Source organism: Urocitellus parryii, chromosome 6 (assembly GCF_045843805.1).
Source record: "Urocitellus parryii isolate mUroPar1 chromosome 6, mUroPar1.hap1, whole genome shotgun sequence".
Classification (NCBI taxonomy): domain Eukaryota; kingdom Metazoa; phylum Chordata; class Mammalia; order Rodentia; family Sciuridae; genus Urocitellus; species Urocitellus parryii.
In genome coordinates this window covers 151,816,183-151,840,943 of record NC_135536.1, presented here as the reverse complement: position 1 = coordinate 151,840,943, position 24,761 = coordinate 151,816,183, and positions in this window count along the sequence as shown.

Below are 24,761 nucleotides of genomic sequence, written 5' to 3'. Positions count from 1 at the left end.
GAGGAAAACACTTTTATTTCCCTTGAGTCTCAGTTTTTTTTTTTTTTTTGTGCACCAAAAGAGAAAGCTGGGTCTCACTTTTTGTTGTATTGATTCAAAACCATTCATATGAATAATAATAGCTGCTGACATCTACTGAGCAGTCATGATAGTTAGCACTGCAAGAGCACTTAGGATTTATTCAATCATCAGGATGTGCCTATGAAGTCAGTACTACTATTATTTACATTTTACAGATAGGGAAACTGAGGTACAGAGCAGTTGAGACACTTATAAACAGTGGAGCCAGCACTAGCCCAGCTACATCCAACCATGTCTGAGTCATTCTGTGACACAGTAAAGCAATATTCTCCTACTCACAGGATCTGGTACACAAACCCACTGCCCAAATCCATTAAATAAACTATTGAAAAGTTATGACTATTTACCTGAAGGATATGGTGTCACCATTCCCAGTTTACAGGTGATGAAGATATCTTATAGGAATTGGATAACTTCCCTTAGGTTTCCAAAATAAGTGAATGAGCCAGAACTTGACTTCCTATCTGTCTGGTCCTACACTCCCTGGTCCTCGAGGGTGGCCACTCTACCCATCCCCTCTGAGACCCTGCATGGCAACCTGTGGTTGAAAGACAAAATTCTCCTCCCTCCCCCACAGATCTGCACTGACATGACAGTTTGCTTGAAGGTGGTAGAAATGATGTTCTGGGTCTTTGGGGCCAGGTCGTGAGAAGCTCTACAGATTCTACCAGAACAGAGCCCCTTGGAGAAGTCCATCTTGGAGCAAGAAGGTCAACCAGCCTGAGAGGCCTCACTTCCAGCTATTCCCACCAAAGCATAGGCATGTGAATGGAGCCATCAGACCAACCAGAGCAGCCTAACCACCAGCTGAATACCACCAGGTGAGAGGAGGAGGCAACACATGGAACAGAAGAACCACCTGGCCCAGGCCTGCCTGTACTCCTCACCCACAGCATCATGAGATACAATAAAATAGTTCATATTTTAAGCCACTAAATTTGAAAATTTTGTCATACTGCTGCAAGTCACCAGGACATGCATTATTCTGACACAGGATCTGAAGTTCTGATTTCCCATGACTGATAACCTCCTTGCTATGAAGTCTTCACAAGGGAAATAGATGAAAGGGAACTTGTGTGAATGGGTGGCACAATTCTTGAGAGGTCACAGGGGAGACACAGACAAAGTAGAATGACAACATGGTCTATAACACCATCATCCCTGAGGTGTGTCCCCACATCTTACTCTTAGAACTTCTGCCCACTTGGCATCCACGGAAGCGGCTTCAGACCACCCTAAAAGTGAGGACCCTGTTTTTTTCCCTAAAGATACCTCTAAGCCTTGAGTTTCTCACTTCCCTGTGACTCAGTGTTATGGTTTGGATCTAGAAATCTCCCCCTAAAAGTTCATGTATTGAAAGCATGATCCCCAATGCAGGGATGTTCAAATGTAAAACAAGTGGATTATGAGAGCTGCAAACTCATCCGTGGGTTAATCCAGTCTGTGGATTAATAGTTGAAAGGATCTGGGTGCTGCAGTTCACGCCTGTAATTCTAGCAACTCGAGGCAGGAGGATCACAAGTTCAAGTCCAGCCTCACAAACTTAGTGAGGCACCAAGCAAGTTAATGAGATCTTATCTCAAAATAAGAGGGGCTGGGGATGTATCTCAAGTTCCCCTGAGTTAAATCTCCAGTTTCACAAAAATAATAATTTGAATGGACTACTGGGTGATAACTCTAGGCAGGTTAGGCATAGCTGCAGGAAGTAGGTCACTGGGGTCATGCCCTGGGGGATTGTATCTTGTTCCTGGATATTCTCTCTCTGTCTCTCCCTCCCTCCCTCCCTTCTGCCCTCCATCCCTCCTTCCATTCTCTCTCTCCATCGCTTCTCTCTCTCTCTCTCTCTCTCTCTCTCTCTCTCTCTCTCCCTCCCTCCCTCCCTCCCTCCCTCCCTCCCTCCCTCTCTCTCCCCCTTTTTCCTCTCCTTTTCCCTCTCTCTCCATTGTTACTATCATGAACCAAGAAAGCAGATTTCCTCCACGGCACCCTGCCATGATGTTCTGCATCACCTCAGATCTAGAGCAATTTTCCAACCATAGACTAGACCTCTGAAATTGTGAGCCCCAAATATACTTTTCCTCCTCTAAGTGGTTCTTGTTTGGTATTTTGGTCACAGCTTCAAAAGGCTGACTCACACACTCCGGACTCTACCACAGAAGAGGAGAGGATCTGACCCCTTCAAATCCATCTCTGCTCCTTGGTGGCTTGGGTCATTTTATGTTTATAAATTAACCAAATTTCCTTTCAGTTCTCCTTAAAAATGGTCCAGAGTTGGGGTAATGTCAAAATAAGACCGAGAAGTGAGGGATGATGGCAGGTCCTGAGTCTCCCAAGATGCCTGGGAGGGGGCTGCTTTCACTGGCACTGTCTGATCAGATCACATTGACCCCTCACAATGTGTGTGTGTGTGTGTGTGTGTGTGTGTGTGAGAGAGAGAGGGGGGGGGGATTGTGAAGGTCAACAGTCAACAGACAGTCCCCAGGCTGTTGACCTGGGCAACACTGCAACACTGCTGTCAGTCTTCAACTGTGCTGTGTGTTCTCTTCTTTGCACCTGATTTGAAATCATAGGGAAAGCGCACATGGTACAAAGGGCTGCAAAGACAAGACACAGGGTTCTGCCCTCTGCTGCATCTCCAGAAGCCAGAACTCTATTCAGCATGATTCAGGCACTCAGTATTTGTCCAACAATCCCTTCTGTTGCTGTCATATATTGTTGTTCCCATTTTTCAAATGCAGATGCAAATCTTTAAAGTTTCAGAGAGACTGTGACATGACCTGGGTCATAAGTTATAAAGTCAGGAATTAAGAAGAGGCACCCTCATGTTCAATCCTGCACCCACCAGGGTGTCTCCCTGCCCACTCCTGGCCTATCTGCATGCATCTTTGGATCCATCCTCCTTATGCAAAAGGCACATGGGCATGCTGCCCAGCTGGTAAAGGCCTGGACTGGCTGGATCCAGTTCTGTCTTGCCTGTTCTTTATCAATATGGGCATTGATAAAGATTGGATTGGAGCTTCTCTTTTACAGCAAGAAAGGAGAGACTGGGTGAATGGGGCTGACAGCAGATGAAGCAGAGCTTGACACTGAGCACATGTGAGGGGAAAACTTCAGACAGAGAGAGATGCTCACCACTTCCCCACAGTCCTGCATGCCATGGCAAGCAAACCCCTCCATCATATGTCGAGGGAGAGGAAAAGCGATGTGCTCACACACTGTTGAAATCTTCCTACTACAGATATCAGGCTCACTGCCCATGAGTTCCTGGCATGCAACTAGGAACTCTTATCTCTGACCCACACAGCTTTTCTGCTTGTTGCTTTCAAATTTGAACTGTTCATTAAAGAAATACACATTCACACACCTTCCTATTTTCAATTCCAGTCCCACACTTTCTTTATAGACTAGTACTCTGGGTTTCTCCAGGAAGGTCAAGTACTTCCTGGGAAAAGCCACTCTGTACTCAACCAAAATGGAATAGACCCAACTTTAAAGGTCCTTGCTCCACCTAGGGCTCTCCCCATTTGCCTAGAGGGCAGATTAATTGAAAGGTCAGACATGGGGTAAGAGAATATGCTTTGAAAAGTTTAAAGCCTAATGACATATTGTTCTTATTTCCAACATTGTTTCCAAGTTTTTACTCAACCTTGTTCATCTCTTTCAAACCCACACCCAATACCAAAAAGCTTTTTTATCACCCTTTAACACTCACATAGGCCCTTAAGTGAACTCAGAGCCTTTTTGGCAGAGAATTCCTGTCCCAGGTCCTGAAAATTTATTTTGTGGTAAGAGAGAGAGAGACACCAGGTCAGAAGTCTCCAGCTACTGGCCATATTGATGCAGTCTAGAAGAAGAGATCCCTGGCCTGTGCTATCCTACCATTTCCACTTGCCAGAAGAGAAAGCCAAGCTCTGGGGTACAGGAGACAAACCACAGTTCACCAGAGGACAAAAGTGAGGGTTGCAGGATTTTGGACGACGTGTCATTTGTATTCATCAGCTTTCCATTACTGTAACAAACACCTGAGATAAATCAGTTTATTTAAATAAAAATCATTTGTTTTGCCTCCATTTGGGTTTCAGTCCATGTCTGATTGGCCCCATTGCCTTGGGCCCATAGCAGCACATCATTGGGGGAACATGTGGCAAAACAGCCCATTCACCTCATGCTGGGAAGCACAAGAGAAAGAGAAGCAGGGGCCTGGGTTCTCATGATTCCTTCATAGGCATGCCCTGTGCTGTGAAGACCACCTGCTGGTATCCACCTCTTAAAGTTTCTACTACCTCCCAACAGCACCAAGCAGGGGACTGGACCTTTAACATATTGGCCTTTACAGAGCATTCCAGATACAAACTATAGCATCATTAAAGTGGCTTTTAAACAGACTAAGATGCTACTATTACAAATTCAACACATAAGGAAAACCAAATGGTCCCGGTTTCCCTGAAAATGCACTGACTCCCTCTAAGTATAATGATCCCACAAATTCAAGCTAGGATTCCAGCTCCTATGCCCATCCTGAAATTGTTCCAGATGCCCCTTTTATCCGTTCTTCTTCCCTGTTCCATGAAGCACTACTTTGGTCCCATGGCTTGGGATCCTAACTTCAATTATTCATTGACAATGAGGACATTGGTTTGGACAATGCATCTGGCTTAGACCTTAGCGTCTAGAGTCATCAGACTTTTTACCCCCTACACCAGTTTCATTCCCAACCTTCTCTGCCAGGCTGTGAGCCCCAGGAGCCTGACCTGCAGACCAGAAGGCTGACACCAAGCTTGTAGGTTTCCAGTTGAGTCTGGCCAATAGATAGTATCAGCGAGTTTGGAGGTCAAGAGTTGAAGGAAATGGGGGTATTTCTTCCCAACACCTCCCTATTCTAGTACCTTGTCCTGATGATGACTATATATATCATCTGCAACTTCATCTCCCATCAGCTGACCTTTCTCCATCAGTCATATCTTATCAGGTTGCAGTAATCCTATTTCTCACTCCCATCCACATGGTCCTGAAGATAATAGCACAACTTGCTGTCATTCCTGGCTCCAGGCACCTTAACCACATCTAGTTTGCTCCCAAATCCCTGATCCCCACCCCTAAATGATCCTTTCATTAAAGTCTTTCTATTTCAACTCGGATATAGAACTGTTGCCTACACCTTTAAAGATGCCTCACAACCTATCAAATAGGCTTCTTCAGAAGGAAACTCATTCAAGCCCTTGGCTATAACCCCTGGGATTCATTTAAGTTAGGCCCCTATATATTAATCCTTCCCTATATCTTAAAGAAACAAACCAGGATGTAGTACTCCTTCTTGACATAAGAAACATGAACTCAGAAGTTTTTGATAAGGGAGCTCTTGATTTATAACCTCCAATTTGAACTTTGAATTTCATCCCACTGGCTTCTCTAAGTGTGTATCTCATTTAAACTCAAGTTTCACCAACTGGAATATGCAGTTTCTCGCATCTTGTGCTGTGAAATAGCTGAAAGGAGTGCATGGGGTGAGGCAGAAGTGGTTCTTGGGCATTGTTACCCACATGCTCAGATTTTCACTGAAGCCCCCTGCCCTTCCTTGGTGACCCATTCATATGCATTGCCACAGCAGGGAGAGAGAATCTTCTGTGAGGTAACATATGGCCACCTAGATGCACCTTCCTGGGGTCAAGCTGCCTACAAGCATGCTACAAAGAACCTGATCTTCTCCATGACGCTGAGTGGAAGGGACTTCCCTTGGTCCCTTTCCCCCTGGATGGATCTCCTTTCCCTCCCAGACCAGGAAAAATTACCCTTGTCTCTCCCTCCACCCATCCCTTCCCCTCCCTTCCTCTCCTCCTCTTCCTCCTCCTCCTCCTCCTCCTCCTCCTCCTCCTCCTCCTCCTTCTTCTTCTTCTTCTTCTCTTTCTCTCTCTCTCTCTCTCTCTCTCTCTCTCTCTCTCTCTCTCTCTCCTCTGCCCCCCACCCCAGTTCCATTGCTCCATCCTATTTCTTCCAAGGCACTTGCCTTTCACCACAAAAAAATCCCCCCACACACACACCTCCTTCACAAGCCTCATGAAATCCTTGGACCTGTGGACTCAGGATTGTGGAAATGAGAACCAGGAACTCTTTGGCCTCAGCTCTCTCTCCCAGTCACCTCCCTCTCCTCTTCACAGACCCACACCCTGCCGATGCTTGAGTGGGTAGAAGTAGAGGATGCCCTCAGGAAGAGAAAAAAAATCACTTCAAAAAGAGTACCAAGGCCCACAAGAAAATCACAATAGACAAGTAGTTACAAGGTCCTGAAAAAAAAAAAAAAAACAGACACAGGGTTCATGGCTCTTGTTTTAGCCATTCCCTGCTTCAGACATTCTTCGGGGCTTATTGTCTGCTTTCCCTAAACTGTTTAAAATGTCTATTGATGACCTGGATTTTCTGAGTGTTATGTCTTGCCCAGACAAGCATATGGATAAATAAAGAGTCACATGGTAAGTACTTCCTAGGCACTTTCTTTTTTAATTGACACATAATAAATACACATATTCATAGGGAACAGTATGGCATTTAAATACCTAAATACAATGTATAATGACCAAATCAGATCAGATAAGGTAACTAGAGTATCCATCACCTCAGACATTTACCATTTCTTGTGCTGGGGACACTTAAAATCCTCTCTACTAGCTATTGTGAAATAGCCAACTGGTTGTTGTCAATTTTATCCAATTGGGGTAAACGTTTTAAGTCATCTACTAAAAGCACTTTCTTAAAAGATAATTGGGCCCATCTTTGCTGTTGACCCCCTCCTCTTTACACTGGCTACTCACTCTGCCATCACCATAGACAAAACAAGCAGATCCTCTCCTGATGAGCAAGCCCCTGCTCTGAGCTCCTGCAACTTTGGCTGGGGAATGCTGCTGAATGGCTACGGTGGTGGCCTGAGAGTTGGCATGAGCTCCCAAGTGACGTCATGGCTATGTGGTACTGAAATAAATTTGTATCTGACAGCATAGAATGCTTTCAGGCTGTAATAGATAGAGGACACCTCCAAGAGAATAATTTATGCTTTCAGTTGGGGTTTGGGTATGCTCTGTCCTGCCAGGTTTCCATGTGATTTATAGATCAAGCACTTTTTATTTATTTTTCTTAAACAAGATTATTTTGTGGTTTTCTCACAGATGATGCAGCACTGGGGTGAGGCTAGGGCAAGACAGACAGTTTTGATTGTCTAGTTATTACAGAGGAATGACGAATCTATACCCTGTAGGACAAACCGAAGGGAAAATCATTTATTGAGGATTTTAGATAATACTTTCAAAACATGATTTTGAGTGTCTTTGAGGATCTTCTGACTTAACCTGTAATTTGAATGAAAGTGGGGCTCACCCATTTTCTCCAGCTGGCTGTCTGCCAAAAATGTCCGTCAAATTACATTTCACTGTACCTGTGTTCAACAGCTTTGTAGGATCAAAAATCTGATCTCATCAGTTCTTTGAGTGTAAACCTGTCTATCCACACTTGCTAAGCTCCCATGTTCCAGATATATAAACAAATGAACAAGAATGCAATATATATATATATATATATATATATATATATATATATATATATATATATTTCATTCCCTGGGTTGATCTTGGCTTCCCTAGAGAATATAATTTCCACAGAGTACATAAAAATAATAAAAATATCATGTGAAGCCTACTCAGAAGGGCATGAAATAGAAATCATAGGAAATGTTTGGATCACTCAAAAAGAATCAATGGCCAGAGTTCTCAGATTGTTTATACGTAGATTCTTTCAACATTTGTTTCTATAACCCTTCATCCAATGTTTATGTATTTTCTGCTGACCAACCTTTCCTCTATGAACTGATTTACACATTTTATTTAAGGCCATAAAAGCATCTTATGTAAAATTCTATACTAAGGAGGAGCCAGTCTACCTTTTTTCCCCTTTGAATGATGTTTCCTTTGAACCAATGTCATTGGTCTTGTGCTGGTTTGATTCATTGACTCTCACAAGAATCTTACTTCTTTTATCGATGATAGGTAGAAAGTTGCATCAGTGTTACTCCCAAGAGACATTCATATATATGGTGGTATTTGAGGTTGGCATTGTTTTACCTCTACCCCAATGATTGCTCATGCTTCCATTTCTCCAGGTACATCCACCAGGAGAGCTAGCTGCCTCCAACCCATCATCGTCTTCTACTTCTTGGGCCAGCACTCCTTTGCTCACCTCTGTCAAGGATGGAGGCGGGGGTCATCCAGGGGCCTGATGCTGCAAAGACTCGATTGTATCTATAAAAACTGAGCATGGCATTTGTGAATCCACAGGTTACATGCCTAACCACCCACAAGACTTAATTATTATCAAATGGTTACATCCTTCCAAGCATTATGCTAAATATTATGCATGCATTATTTAATGTAACCCTTATCCCATTGAAGAAAAAAGTCCTAGCCTCGCTGGGACCATTCCACTTGCCCAAATTCAGACAGCATATAACATAACAAATTCCTAACCTGAGTCTGCTGGGTACAGCATCAGAATGATTTGCCATACAGCAGCCACATCTTTGCATAGGATATTTCTGTTATCTTCAGACTCTTGATCTTACCTCAGTTAAATTTTTTCATAGCTAGTTTGCTTTTTCTCTCATCCTTCACAGGCAGAGCCAGGTCTTTGGACCTACAAATTGTAGATCTCCAAAGCCTAAAGCAAACGTATGAGTAACTCATGGTGAATATTAGCGAGTATGAAGTTCACAGAGCAGATTGGATATGGGATCTTCCTCAGGTGACTTATACTATGCTAGTATTGGGGAAGGAATGAAGATGGAGTCAAGTTGCTGATACTGATGCTTATAGAAAAGTATGTCTGGGAGTTAGTCTGGAACCAAAGTTTTATCGTCAATCATGTCACCATGGAAACAAGGAGGAATGCTGACTGATCTTTCAAATGTCAAGGGACCAGCTGATGTCTCTCCTCACATCATTCTGGAACTTCAAAGGCTTGAGACCAATGGTGTATGGTCAGAGGATTTGGAACTGATGAAGAATCAGTGTCTATAACCATGATATCCAAATCACTTCTGAAGAACCTATACCCAGATATATGTAATTTAGAGTTGGTCTTTCCAGGCCTCTTGTCTTTCTTTAACAAATATCAGAACTGGACGGAAACTTGCAGAGCAGCCAGCCCACATATGCATTTTGCTGCTGAGATAACTGAGACCACTGAGGGTGGGTTGTGGCAAAATATTTTATTGTAGAACAGAATTCTTTCTTCAGAACTATCATCCATCAATTATTCCTTCAACTAACATGGGTGGGGCAATTCCTATAACTAGGTATTAGGGATGCAGTGGTAGAAAGATAAACTTGCTACTTCAGGTCATGGAGCTTGCATGAATGAAGGAGAGATGGCAAAGATCAAGAAACACAAACTAAACTAGAAACAGAACAATTACAGATTAAGGTAAGATTGTGAAGTAAATCCACAGAGAGCAATAATAGTCATAAAAAGAGCCTGCTTAGATGGAGCATCCTTCTATACCTCTTGGAGGAAGTCACATTTGAGATGACACCTTGAGATTGAAAAGGAGCAGAATATTTTAAGACTGGGGAAACTGGCATTCAAAATGCAAGTGGTCCTACATCAGGTGAGAGCTGAGCCATGAGGAGACGTGAGAAGTGTCAGATTGAAGATCAAAGAGCAAGCAGAACCGTGGAGGAAGATGACAGGCAGGGATTGGCAGAAGCCAGACCACACAGTTCTGAGGCCCTGGTGAGTTTGAAAGGCCCAAGGCTGATGCAGAGTTTGTCATAGATGTTAAGAATCACCCAATTTAGACTCAAAGTGTTATCCTGGCACTTGTTAGAGAATAGATTGGAGGGACAATCTATTTCCTTTAGAAGAAATAAAATTAAACCTATGACAGAGTGACTTCAGATATAAAAGCAAATGGTGATGGTGGTTTGAACCTTCATGGGGACAGTAGAAACAGAAAGGCATCTGAGAGAGAGATCCAACATGGCAGTGGGCCCTGAGAGATCAATTCTCTGACCGCTTCAGCTGCGGGCAAAGGGAGTCTTAAACCAACTGAATGCTGTTTGCTCAGGATCACTAGGCAATGCTGGGCCGTCGTGGACCTGGGGCGAGAAGTTTGCGCCCCTCAGAACCCACACTGAGCCTGGAGCGGGTAAATTCAGGCTCCCCATACACAGTTTCTGGCTGATTGTCTGCATCTCGCCGCCAAACCACCATGACTCAGCGCTACAGACGCTCCTGCTGAATAGAGAAATAACCCTTCGGTTCCTCCATGAACTGTTTGAGGTAATACCAACCTAGCCTTCATAGGCAGCGGGCACAGGATTGAGACGGGGCCTGGGAGAGCCAGACTGGACCCACCCTTCGCATCGGACACCCGGCAAAGGGAACGAATGGCCGCCCTTCACATGGAACACCACCATGGCAGAGAACTGATGTCACCAGAATGCGGCCGAGGGGATAGCTTCATTGAAACTGGGGTCTGCAGGTATGTGACCCCTGGGCCCTTCCTCTCTACACAGCGAGGAAATCTCAAGGCCCACCCCCCAGTTCTCCCATGAGCGCGATAGTCAGACCGAGGGAGTCAGGAGCGGCGCAGGACCCCTGGCTACTGCTCCCACCAGCACTGACAACCGAGGTCTCTTGCACCAGCTCCCGGGGGCGTGGCTACCGGAGGGCAGGCATAATACACTGGCGGTTCCCAGCCCCGCGCTCCACAACCTTAGGGTCTGGGGTAATGGCAAACAGGGAGAGTGTGCCCAGTCGTTCAAGAAAATAGGGCTCCCAGGAGCAGCAGACCTGGCATGTAGCCAGTATTGTGGTGAGCATCACCGGTGAGCAGGGCCTGGCTGGAGGAAAAGTGAGGAAGTGACTGGAGAACAGGAAAGGTCATGGGAGCCCAGGTTTGGAGAGCCGCCCAGTGGGGGAGGAGGAGCTGCCTCACAGGGATTGGTTCCTGCTTATTGAGAGGAGAAGCTTGGCCCGGAGGTCACAGCTCCACCTACTGGAAGAGAAGTTAATGGAACTCTAAGACTGCATTTTTTAATTTTTTTAAAATTTTTTTTAATTGATTATTATTATTTTTTATTTTTTTTTCTTTTCATTTCTTTTCAATTTACTTATTCCCCTTTTCTTGAATTCTACCTGTTTACTCTCATTCTCTTTAGCGACTTCTTCCCTCCCCTTCTAATACCTTTCCTCCCAAGCATCACGACGCTGTTTATGTGTAATTTACTAAATGTGTATAGGTAAATGTTCCGAGGCATTATACAGTGCTACCAATTCCCTAGCTACCCCCAAATAATACAGACCATTCTCCTGTTAATATCCCTTGTCAGTAGAGCAAACGTCCAAGGTTGCCAAGATATACCAACCTTTATACTATCACATCACTCGACCTAAAACATAAGTCCCAAGACCAAACCGCAGATCGCTATATGCCATCAGAATCCATACACAGTTTAAGAAACGAATGAATCTGCTTTAAATTTCAACAAAATTCATCATCTCTAGTCATAGTCTCCCATCACAAAAGAGAGACTCCAGAGATACAAAAAACCAAAATAAATTTATAGGAGTAAACAGTAATTCAGCAGTCAAACAGAACCGGAAGTAACATGAGTAGCATGAAAAAGCAAGGAAGAAAAGGAGTACAAACAATGCAGGACAGCCTAAATCTACAGGAGGACCTAGAGGCATCAGAAAAATGGTCAAATAAAGAACTCAAGGAATACCTTTTACACATGGAATGGAATCTTAAAGAGGACATGAGACAGCAAATTCAAACAATGAAAGAACACATTGAAAATGAATTACATAAACAGATAAAAGAAGCAAATAAGCAACTTTACCAAGAGATAGAGATTATAAAACAAAATCAAACAATAATCCTAGAAATGAAGGAAACTATAAACCAAATTAAAAACTCAAACAAGAGTATCACTAACAGAGTGGAGCAAGTAGAAGTCAGAACGTCAGACAATGAAGACAAAATATATCATCTTGAAAAGAGTCTAGCCAACTCAGAAAGGCTGGTAAGAAACCACGAGAAAAACATCCAAGAGATGGAATAACATAAAAAAACTAAAGAGTCATCAGGATAGAGGAAGGTATAGAGGTCCAAACCAATGGAATGAGCAATCTGTTGAATGAAATAATTTTAGAAAACTTTCCAGATATAAAATAGGAAATGGATGTACAAATTTTAGATGCATACAGGACACAGTAGACCAATGCCAAGACACATTGTTATGAAGACATACAATATACAGAACAAAGAGAAAATATTAAAAGCTACAAGAGAAAGGAGGCAGATTACATTTAAGGGTAAACCAATAAGGTTAACGGCTGATTTTTTCATCACAGACACTGAAAGCGAGAAGATCCTGGAACAACGTACTTCAAACACTGAAAGACAATGGATGCCAACCAAGAATTTTGTATCCAGCAAAATTAAGCTTCACGTATGACAAGGAAATAAAAATCTTTCACGATAAAAAAAGTTAAAAGAATTCACAGCCAGAAAACCAGCATTGCAAAGCATCTTGAGCAAAACGCTACACAAGGAAGAAATGAAAAACAACAACCAAAACCAACAGTGGGAAGTACCTCAGTAAAGTGAAAGTGGGGGGAAAAAAAGCTAATCATGGAGAAACAAACCAAATTAATAAAAAAGATAAATAATCAAACATGACTGGAAGTACAAACCATATATCAAAAGAAACCCTAAACATTAATGGCTTAAACTCACCAATAAAGCAACATAGGCTGGTAACCTGGATTAAAAAAACAAATCCAACAATATGCTGCCTTCAGGAGACACATCTGATTGGGAAAGACATACACAGGCTGAAGGTGAATGGTTGGGAAAAATCATACCATGCGCATGGTCCTCGGAAGCAAGCAGGGGTGGCCATCCTCATATCGAATAAAATCGACTTCAAGACTAAGTTGATCAAAATGGAAAAGGAAGGACATTATATACTGTTAAAAGGAACCATTCACCAACAAGACATAACAATTATCAATATTTATGCACCAAATAATGGTGCTGCAATGTTCATAAAACAAACTCTCCCCAAGTTCAAGAATCAAATAGAACACAACACAATAATTATGGATGACGTCAACACACCTCTCTCACCATTGCACATATCCTCCAAACAAAAGTTGAATAAAGAAACTATAGAACTCAATAGCACAATCAATAACCTAGACTTAACCAACATATATAGAATATATCAACCATCATCAAGTGGATATACTTTTTTCTCAGCAGCACATGGATCCTTCTCAAAAACAGACCATACATTATGCCATAGGGCAACCCTTAATAAATATAAAGGTGTGGAGATAATACCATGCATCTTATCTGGTCACAATGGAATGAAACTGGAAATCAATGAGAAAAGAAGGAAGGAAAAATCCTACATCACTTGGAAAATGAACAATATGTTACTGAATGATCAATGGGTTACAGAGGACATAAAGGAGGAAATCAAAAAATTCTTAGAGATAAATGAAAATACACACACAAAATATCGGAATCTATGGGACACAATGAAAGCAGTTTTAAGAGGAAAATTCATTGCCTGGAGTTCATTCCTCAAAAAACGAAAAAAACAACAAATAAATGAGCTCACAGTTCATCTCAAAACCCTAGGAAAGGAAGAGAAAAACAACAGCAAATGTAGCAGAAGGCAAGAAATAATTAAAATCAGAGCAGAAATCAACCAAATTGAAACAAAAGAAACTATTGAAAAAATTGACAAAATTAAAAGCTGGTTCTTCGAAAAAATAAATAAGATCGACAGACCCTTAGCCATGCTAATAAAGAGAAGAAGATAGAGAACTCAAATTACTAACATAAGGGATGAAAAAGGCAATATCACAACAGATGCTACAGAAATACAGAAGATAATTAGAAATTATTTTGAAACACTATATTCCAATTAAATAGAAGATAGTGAACACATTGATAAATTTCTTAAGTCATATGATTTGCCCAGATTGAGTCAGGAGGATACACACAATTTATACATACCAATATCAATGGATGAAATAGAAGAAGCCATCAAAAGACTACCAACCAAGAAAAGCCCAGGACTGGATGGGTATACAGCGGAGTTTTACAAAACCTTTAAAGAAAAATTAATACCAATACTTTTCAAGTTATTTCAGGAAATAGAAAAAGAGGGAGCTCTTCCAAATTCATTCTATGAGGCCAACATCACCCTGATTCTGAAACCAGAAAAAGACACTTCAAAGAAAGAAAACTACAGACCAATATCTCTGATGAACCTAGATGCAAAAATCCTCAATAAAATTATGGCAAATCTGATACAAAAACACATCAAAAAAATTGTGCACCATGATCAAGTAGGATTCATCCCTGGGATGCAAGGATGGTTCAATATACGGAAATCAATAAATGTTATTCACCACATCAATAGACTTAAAGATAAGAACCATATGATCATCTAGATAGATGCAAAAAAAGCATTTGACAAAGAACAGCATCCCTTTATGTTCAAAACATTAGAAAAACTAGGGATAACAGGAACTTACCTCGACATTGTAAAAGCTATCTATGCTAAGCCTCAGGCTAGCATCATTCTGAATGGAGAAAAATTGAAGGCATTCCCTCTAAAATCTGGAACAAGGCAGGGATGCCTTCTCTCACCACTTCTATTCAATATAGTTCTCAAAATACTGGCCAGAGCAATTAGACAAACAAAAGAAATTAAAGGCATAAAGGTAGGAAAAGAAGAACTTAAATTATCACTATTTGCAGATGACATGATCCTATATCTAGCAGACACAAAAGGTTCTACAAAGAAACTACTAGAGCTAATAAATGAATTCAGCAAAGTGGCAGGATATAAAATCAACACGCATAAATCAAAGGCATTCCTGTTTATCAGCGACAAATCTTCTGAAATGGAAATGAGGACAACCACCCCATTCACAATATCCTCAAAAATAAAATAAAATACTTGGGAATCAACCTAACAAAAGAGGTGAAAGATTTATACAATGAAAACTACATAACCCTCAAGAGAGAAATATAAGAAGATCTTAGAAGATGGAAAAAATATACCCTGTTCATGGATAGGCAGAACTAACATCATCAAAATAGCGATATTGCCAAAAGTTCTCTATAGGTTTAATGCAATGCCAATCAAAATCCCAAAGGCATTTCTTGTAGAAACAGATAAAGAAATCATGAAATTCATATGGAAAAATAAAAGACCCAGAATAGCAAAAGCAATTCTAAGCGGGAAGAGTGAAACAGGCAGTATAGTGATACCAGACTCAAACTATACTACAGAGCAATAGTAACAAAAACAGTATGGTACTGGTACCAAAATACGTGGGTAGACCAATGGTACAGAATAGAGGACACAGAGACCAATCCACAAAATTACAACTATCTTATATTTGACCAAGGTGCTAAAAGCATGCATTGGAGAAAAGATAGCATCTTCAACAAATGGTGCTGGGAAAATTGGAAATCCATATGCAACAAAATGAATCTGAATCCCTTTCTCTCACCATTCACAAAAGTTAACTAAAAATGGATCAAGGAGCTTGATATCAAAACAGAGACTCTGCGTCTGATAGAAGAAAAAGTTGGCTCTAATCTACATATTGTTGGGTCAGGCTCCAAATTCCTTAATAGGACACCCATAGCACAAGAGTTAAAAACAAGAATCAACAAATGGGACTTACTCAAACTAAAAAGGTTTTTTCTCAGCAAAAGAAACAATTAAGAGAGGTAAATAGGGAGCCTACATCCTGGGAACAAATTTTTACTCCTCACACTTCAGATAGAGCCCTAATATCCAGAGTATTCAAAGAACTAAAGAAATTAAACAATAAGAAAACAAACAACCCAATCAACAAATGGGCCAAGGACCTGAACAGACACTTCTCAGAGGAGGACATACAATCAATCAACAAGTACACAAAAAAAATGCTCACCATCTCTAGCAGTCAGAGAAATGCAAATCAAAACCACCCTAAGATACCATCTCACTCCAGTAAGATTGGCAGCCATTATGAAGTCAAACAACAACAAGTGCTGGCGAGGATGTGGGGAAAAGGGTACACTTGTACATTGATGGTGCGACTGCAAATTGGTGTGGCCAATTTGGAAAGCAGTATGGAGATACCTCGGAAAGCTGGGAATGGAACCACCATTTGACCCAGCTATTGCCCTTCTCAGACTATTCCCCAAAGACCTTAAAAGAGTGTATTATATGGATACAGCTACATCAATGTTCATAGCAGCACAATTCACAATAGCTAGACTGTGGAACCAACCTAGATGCCCTTCAATAGATGAATGGATAAAAAAAAAAAATGTGGCATTTGTACACAATGGAGTATTATGCAGCACTAAAAAATGACAAAATCATGGCATTTGCAGGGAAATGGATGGCATTAGAGCAGATTATGCTAAGTGAAGCTATCCGATCCTTAAAAAACAAATGTCAAATGTCTTCTTTGATATAAGGAGGGCAACTAAGAACAGAGCAGGGAGAAAGAGCATGAGAAAAAGATCACGATTAAACAGGGATGAGAGGTGGGAGGGAAAGGAAGACAGAAGGGAAATTGCATGGAAATGAAAGGAGACCCTCATTGCTATACAAAATTACATATAAGAGGAAGTGAAGGGAAAGGGGAAAAACAAGAGAAATGAATTACAGTAGATGGGGTAGAGAGAGAAGATGGGAGGGGAGGGGAGGGGAGGGGATAGTAGAGGATAGGAAAGGCAGAAGAATACAACAGACACTAGTATGGCAGTGTGTAAAAATGTGGATGTGTAACCGATGTGAATCTGCAATACGTATTTGGGTAAAAAGGGGAGTTCATAACCCACTTGAAACAAATGTATGAAATATGATATGTCAAGAGCTTTGTAATGTTTTGAACAACTAATAATTTAAAAAAAGAAAGGCATCTGTGAGATACAAGTGAGATGACTCAGAGATAGTTGAATAAGGGGGACTGGAAGAAGGAAATCAGGGACAATGAGACTTCCAAACTTTAGATGCAGCATTGGTGACTGTGCTATTTTCTGACATGGGAAAGACTATAAGAAGGCAACCCACAGTAATAGATTAAACCAGGAGTTCTACCTGAAGGTAGGAGAACTCAGGTTTATTTACACCTACTCTGGGTCCCAAGCTGAGGTTACATAGGGTTTTATAGAAAAATTCGACATGATTTCTTAATCATTACAACATTGGTAGTTTTAAATTCTTGGCCTACATAACCAAAGATCATACACAGGGAATTTATGATAAGTAGTTCACATGTGTAGAACAAAGACAGTAAAATACTTGTTTCATAAATATCTCATAAAATACTTGTGAAGTGGCCTTCACCACAGGCAGCAATAACTCAAGATAACTTGAGTTTACCTCCCTAAGAGCTATATATCTAAGAACTAAGCCTACCAGGTTATAGTTTACACAGCAGTTAATTGGCCTAGCAATTAATTGATCTAGCCACATTTCTACAGAGCTCAGAAAGTTATAAAGTATAAGAAGAAATCACTCTTACTACAGGCATCTTTTGAATCTCTGGCCTTGGAACCCTGTCACAGAGAAGCTGACATTTCAAGAGGGAGTGGTCAGGCCCCTGCAGATATTTACAATCTAATAGATAGGGATGCTTGGTTAATCAGGTTCCCCGAAGAGAGGCCAACAGAGGGGATGGAGGAGAGGTTAACTCTTTCCCAGGCATGGGTTTTTCATCATCATATTCTTATATTCTTTCATCATCATATTATTATAATGTTCTTATAATTCTTTCATCATAATATTCTTATAATTTCATCATAATATTCTTATAATTGGTGTCTTCACCAAACTCATGGAGTCTGAGCAGCAGGAGGTGAGGAGGAGCTAAGTACACTGAAGGGGCTATGCAAACCCTGGAATAATGTCTAAGAGACTCAGCCACATTGAAGTCTCTAACATTGAAATCTCTCATATTGGAAAACAGATTTGAATGGTTTTAGTGGAGAATGGGAAGGAGGTGTTGTTTTCAGTGAGTTGCCACAGAAGTTGTTTGTAGGATGATCTGAGGGATTCATTGGAAGTATTATATATAACACATGTAATTTACTCCACTGTGTATCAGCATAGAGTCTGTGTAAGTGTGTGGTGTGTGTGTGTGTGCACATCTGTTTTAGCCTGTGTATTATTGGTTCCTGGCTAACATGTAAGGTCTTTAATCAATTGCACCCTCACTGTGCCACCAGTTTGCATCTGAAAGACCCAAAGAGTAAGGACCCTTCTTTCCAGGGCTTCCCATCCCAGTCTATGTGCTCAGGAAAGTTCACTAATAAACTCAAGGGAGGAGAGTGATCCTATTTATTTTATGAAGTGAGTGGTGTTCAAAGATGAGATTGGAAATACTGCACAGAGACTTCTGCCTGAGCAGAAGAACCAGGACCTGTCACCTGGACCCATAGGAACATGAGCTGAGCCTGCCACCATCAGACACTGTCACCATCGTTACCTTGGAGGGGGTTCATGCAAGACAGAATGTAGTTGCCTTGCCATTTCCTGTCCAATCGCTCTATGTGTTCGCTCTTGTGAAAGAATTCATCTGTAGTTTGATTTAATTGTAAGAGATTGTGGTGGAGAAGGCTGACCCTTTGCCTTGCTATAACTGTAGAGCCTAATAAAATGTGACCAAAGGGCATATAACAAATTTGAGCATCAAATTTCACAAGATGGGAGGGTTGTGTTGAAGGGGAGAGAGGGAGTCCTGTCAAGAAATTACACTTTTTTTAAAAGTTTTTTTTTTAATTATTTTTTAAATGAATCCTTTTCTTAAATTTTTGTTCTTTTTAGGAGTTTATATATATATATATATATATATCAGGGATTATACCCAGGGATGCTTAACCACTGAGCAATATCCCCAGACCTTCTTTTATATTTTATTTACAGACAGGGTCTTGCTGAGTTGCTTTGGACCTTGCTAAATTGATGAGGCTGGCTATGAACTTGTGATCCTCCTGCTTCAGCCTCCCATGTCGTTGGGATTACATGCATCTACAGTTTTGAATTATCAGCAAGAATGGGGCTCAGCACACATGGGTTCTAGTGTTCATAGACTTTTCCCTACAGCATCATAATTATATTCAAGCCACATCCCCCAAGAAGACTGGTACAGAGAGAGCTCCCACTTCTTCCAGATGACCCCGTGCTGCCACAGCATCCTAGACCCCTCATCTTACTCCCCCAACCAGAGCACTTCTATTTCTGTCATGTCCCACATGATCCACAGGTAGGAAAATATCTCTCATCTATTACACAAAAAGTTTCTGTTCTTCAGTAAGACTCTAGTGTGCTTCTAATCTATCCTCCCAGTGTCACCAATTTGAAGACCTTCTGCTCTCAGTAGAAAACATGCTGACACATGGAAAGTTAGTTCTATGAGACTGCTCTACTAGGATGAATGATTTTTTCATTAACAACCCACCCCTTTTGAAAATGGAACTGCTCAAGTCATCCTTTAAATAGAATTCTCTAGAGCCTCCTGACATTAGATTTAGCTTCTTGCTTTCAAAACCAAAAAGTGATTCTTGGTTTCAAAGACAGTCCCCTGCATCTGAGGAGTGTTTGATGGAACACATTCTCAAACCAAAAATGGTAATAGACAAAAGCCTTTGAAGTAACAATATCCCTTTCTGTTCACAGTGACTAGATCTGCTGTTGGAATAATGAGTGGGACCAATTCTGGACTGCAAAGACCACCTTGAGCACCTTTTATCATGCAGAATCCATAGGAAGAGTAGGGTCTCTGTTAGAGTCTGTAAACAAGTGAAAATAACACCTGGCATTTTGCCAGGGGAATATTAGAGTTCATAAACAAGTCTGGATGGTGCCTGGCAAAATGCCAGAGGGAGTGGTTTGAGAAGTAACAAAAGTGAGCTATTAAGTGTGGAGATTCCTTATTGGTTGACTGATGTATCTAGTTTATGCTAATTAAGATAAGCTGTGCAAAATGTATAAATACCTCTGTTGTTCTACAATAAATGGCTCCTACTCCTGTTGTATTAACGTACACAAGTTATTCGTCACCCGCCCCCCGCCCCGGACTGCGGCAGGTCTCCTTGCTCTTCTTTCTATTCTCCAATCTCTAGATTTTGCAGCAATGGACATGAAACTGTATTATTTGCTCCTGATGGGATTTTTAAAATTGTATTCCAAAGAATTCTGAGCAAACACAATTCTTTGAATAGCCAGGATTCATCTACTTTTACTTCACCTCTGAAATGAATCTCAATGTAGTATATAATCAGTTTTGGAAAACTTCAGTAAGGATTTTGCTCACAAATGTTCTTTGAGCTAGTAGTTTTAATGTTCAGGGAAAAAAATAAGGAAGCTACTTATTTGAAATACAGATTCCTGAGCATCCTTTGAGAATCACTGAATATAGTCAAAATATCACTGAATAGTCAAAAATACTCCAACTGACAAATGACAGAGGGACTCACTTTGGAAAGTTCATAAACTACTGCTCCAAGTGCATGAGCCACTTGTACCATTTTCTTTTAAGAATTGGTTAATAATAGAGGTCTGTCTCAGGCATTAATTATGTTGTTTTAGGGAGCTTTTCTGCTGCTGTGACCAAAATACCTGACAAGAACAACTTTAGAGGAGGAAAAGTGTATTTGAAGTTCATGGTTTCAGAGGTTTCAGTCCGTAGATGGTCAACTTCATTGTTCTAGGTGTGAAGTGAGGCAGAACACCATGGCAGAAGAGTGTGGTGGAAGGAAGTGGCTCAAACATCACACCAAGAAGCAGAGAGATAAAGAGAGCTCTCCTCATCATGACAAAATATATACCCCAAAGCTTTCTTTCCCCCAAAGACTCACCTCCTCCAGCCCTATTCTATGTGCCTGCTGTTACCACCACTTCACTGATTAGATTAAGGTACATATAACCCAATCATTTTATCTATACACTTTCTTGCATTGTCTCATATATGAGTTTTTGAGGGACACTTAACATATATTAATTGTATCAACTTCAGTTTTCTTTTCAATTAAATGGGAATAGTTGTGTCTAACTAGGGATATTGGTATATATAATTTATAATTAAATTAAGATCTATATTCCTCTTTGCATACAATAAATTATTAGAAATGCTGGTTTCCCTCTTTTCATCCTGAGAGAAACACTTGGGAAAAGTTATGTAGATTCTGACCTGGCATTTGGGAACACTCTACCCAGGATTTTAAACAGTTCCAAGGGGCCATTAAATTATGGAGAAGGGAAACAGGCCCACACTGTGGTGAAGGAAAGAGCAGTTAATAAATAAAATAGAATAAAATAAGGAAAAAGTTATTAATGCTCAGAGCCAAAGCTACTCAATTAAAGGGCTGAGAATAGAGGGTAGACAGCTTGGACAATTTTCTACTTCTGTATGTCAGGTGCATGGGGAAATTAAGGCCATCTTCTCATTTTTGCTCTAGATAGACTCTTGCCAACTCTGACTCCTCCAAAACCTGTAATCAATCACACTGAAGGTCACACTGAAGGTCACATTGCATTTCTCTGAGTTGCCTACAGATAATTACATATATATATATCCTCAGTTTCCTCTGGGCAGGGTTTGCTTGCATAGGAAGGGATTAAGACTTGGCAAGCCAGAGACTTACCCGGGCATGCTGCTCAGCAGCTCAGTGATCTAGCTGGGAGTTAATTGTGTGGCCAAATTTCAGGGGCAGGAAAGTCCTTATGAAAGATCTTCATGAATGCAAATTTGGTGTTACCAAAACCTCGGTTTTTGTCCAGTATCAATCCAATAACAAAGACAAGGCTTTGGGAGAAATGAAAAATAAGTTTTATTGTTTTGATGGCAAAGGAGAAACAAAGGGGATTTCTGTCCCAGAGGCGGTGATTCTGTTAGGAGGAATAGAGAGCTTTCAGAAAGGTGGTTCAAAGTGCACATTCCAGTTGTGCCCAGATAGGGGTCATAATTAATTTGTAGACTTGAGAGAGAGAGCTATTTCTTGGATTTTCCAGCTCTATCCCAGAAGTCCAGAAGTCTGAATTGCTTTATTCCCTGTGTGGTCCGTTTGTTCAAGGACAGATTCTTTAACCTTGACTAGGAGAAAAGGGTAATCTTGCTTCCCCCGAGGTTGGGGAAAGGGAGACAGAAAAGAAAAAAGGAGAAACCACAAGAATTTTAAAATAAATGGCAGTCGCCAAGCTACAAGAGTTATGATCAAAGCATGAAGTGGACCCCTGTTACAATGGGAGGAAAGACTGCAAGATTCCTGGAGCTTCATCAGGGGACAAAGACAGTAAATGCTGCAGGTGGAGGCAGGTAAGGGATGGATCATCTTCATAAGGGGATTAGCACATGGACAGGAAGGAGTGCCCTGCATAGAGCCCTGAGCAGGTGTCAGTTCTCCAAGAATCTCCAGGAACCAGGTTAGGGCCATGTGGGGCATGGCCAGGCCCCTGGACAATTAGATCACAAGCTCTGCTACTTCACACTTTCAGCAAATACTGAGTGCATTATGAATGAATTTTTTAAAGACACATATCTTGTGATACTGCTTTTATTTAAGAACCCCTTGGTGTTACATGATTCAGTTATTCACAACCTAACAAGAAGATTAGACCTTCTCATGGCCAATAACAATAGAAGGAAACCATCAGTAATCATGGTAAAGAGAGATTACAGGGGTACTGGCTCTCCAACATAGGCATATCTGAGCATCACCTGGAAAATGGTGGAAATAGCCAAGCTCTGAAATCAGATACATTGGATTCTCTGGGGGTGTAGCAAAGGACCAGAGATGTCTTCACTCCAAAAAAAAAAAACAATGTTACTTTGAAGCCAGGATTATATGCTAGGGTTCTCACCATGGCTGCAAATGGGACCCACCTTCAGTAATTTCATAAAACACTTGAGCCAATGCAAACACTGCACACCAATGCAGTCTTCAGAGATGTGACTCAGGCAGTGTTAGGCTGGCATGTGGTGAGAACCAACTGTTAACATTCTCAGTGTTCCTGAGAGCCTATTGTTAAACGCTCGATACTTTAAAATTGGCCATGGTGAGAGTAAATACACATACATTGTTGCATGCTGCAAATCAGCTTTTCCTCCTTTGGCTCCAAGATCCCCAATGGAGCTAGTTGTCAAACATTTGCCAACAAACCACTGGTCCCATACTGTAGTACATTTGGTGATTCAAGAAGAAAGAGAAGTTCAGTTGGAAGTTTTGTCAACAGGATATAAACTTGTGAACAGAAGGAGAGGCATTCCCGAGAGAAGTAACTGAGTGAATAAAGGCTTGGAGCGGGGAGACACATACTGTGCAGAGAAGGACATGACTGGTGTAATGGGTGCACAGCTGGAGTAACCAGGGTAATGTGAGCTCATCCTGGGAATGACGTTGGGAGGAAACCCAAAGGGGCTTGGAAACCAGCTGAAGTCACTTGAATTTTATTCTCTAAGCAGTCAGGGCCAGTGGGGCCTTTACCAAATACAATTGAACATACCAGAATAAACTCTGAAAAGGCCAGGTCTGCTACAAGGACAGGGGAAGTCCTGATGCCTGTCCTCCTATCTCAGAAGAGGGTCTCTAGAATCTGAGTGTAGCCAGACAATTTATTCAGAGTGATTTCTGCACCGGAGAGGGCTTCTACTACCTGAACTGGAGTCACCCCCTGCCCAGGCCTTCTCTTGTCCTTGCATTCACTCTTAGCCATGTACTTAAGAGACTCAAATGTCCCTTCAACTTGGGATTTTCATGGACCTTTTTTTTTTCCCCTAACTTAAATATTATCCCTACCTTGTCCCCACTAACATGATCAAGGAGGGAGAATCTCAAAGTGATTAAAATTGCTATGGGGTTCTACATATCTGAGTTTCAGTGCTGATTCCACCACTCTTCAGCTGTGGCTCCAGTAAGGTCATCTAACTAAACCTTAGTTTCCCCCTATGTAAATAGTAGCTACTTCATTTTTTTTTTTCTGAGAACAATGTAAGAAATGTTTAGGAGTTCCTGGCATGCTGTGTTTCTGACCTTAATGAATGGCATCATCATCTAGCAATGGAGCAAAATTTGAGAGTAATCTGACACCTCCTTCCTTGATGTCCTGTCCCTCCGTCACTCCCACGGCTATTTAGCCTCCTAAACATTTGTCAACTTCTTTTATTCCTTCTACTTCCACTATTGCGTTCATGTGCAAACCCTCTTCAGATCTTACTAAGACTAGATCTGCAAATTTTATCTGTTCATACCAAGGAGAGCAGCAACTTTTATCATCTTTTGCCCACTGGCTTCTAGATGGGTTTGGCCGACAAGATCTTTTCTACAGGTTTTCTTTTTTTTTTTTGGTTGTAGATGGACACAATATCTTTCTTTATTTTTATGTGGTGCTGAGGATTGAACCCAGGGCCTCACTCATTTGAGGCAAGCACTCTCCCACTGAGCTATTACTTCGGACCTCCTACAGGAACTTTGTGATTCTAATTTCTTCCTGTTACAATATCTTCCATTCAGTAGGATCTTTTCAAAACAAGCCTATGAGGCCACACCATGCTCCTGTAAATTCCACCATCCACCTAAATTGCTGGGAAGAATTAAGATTCTG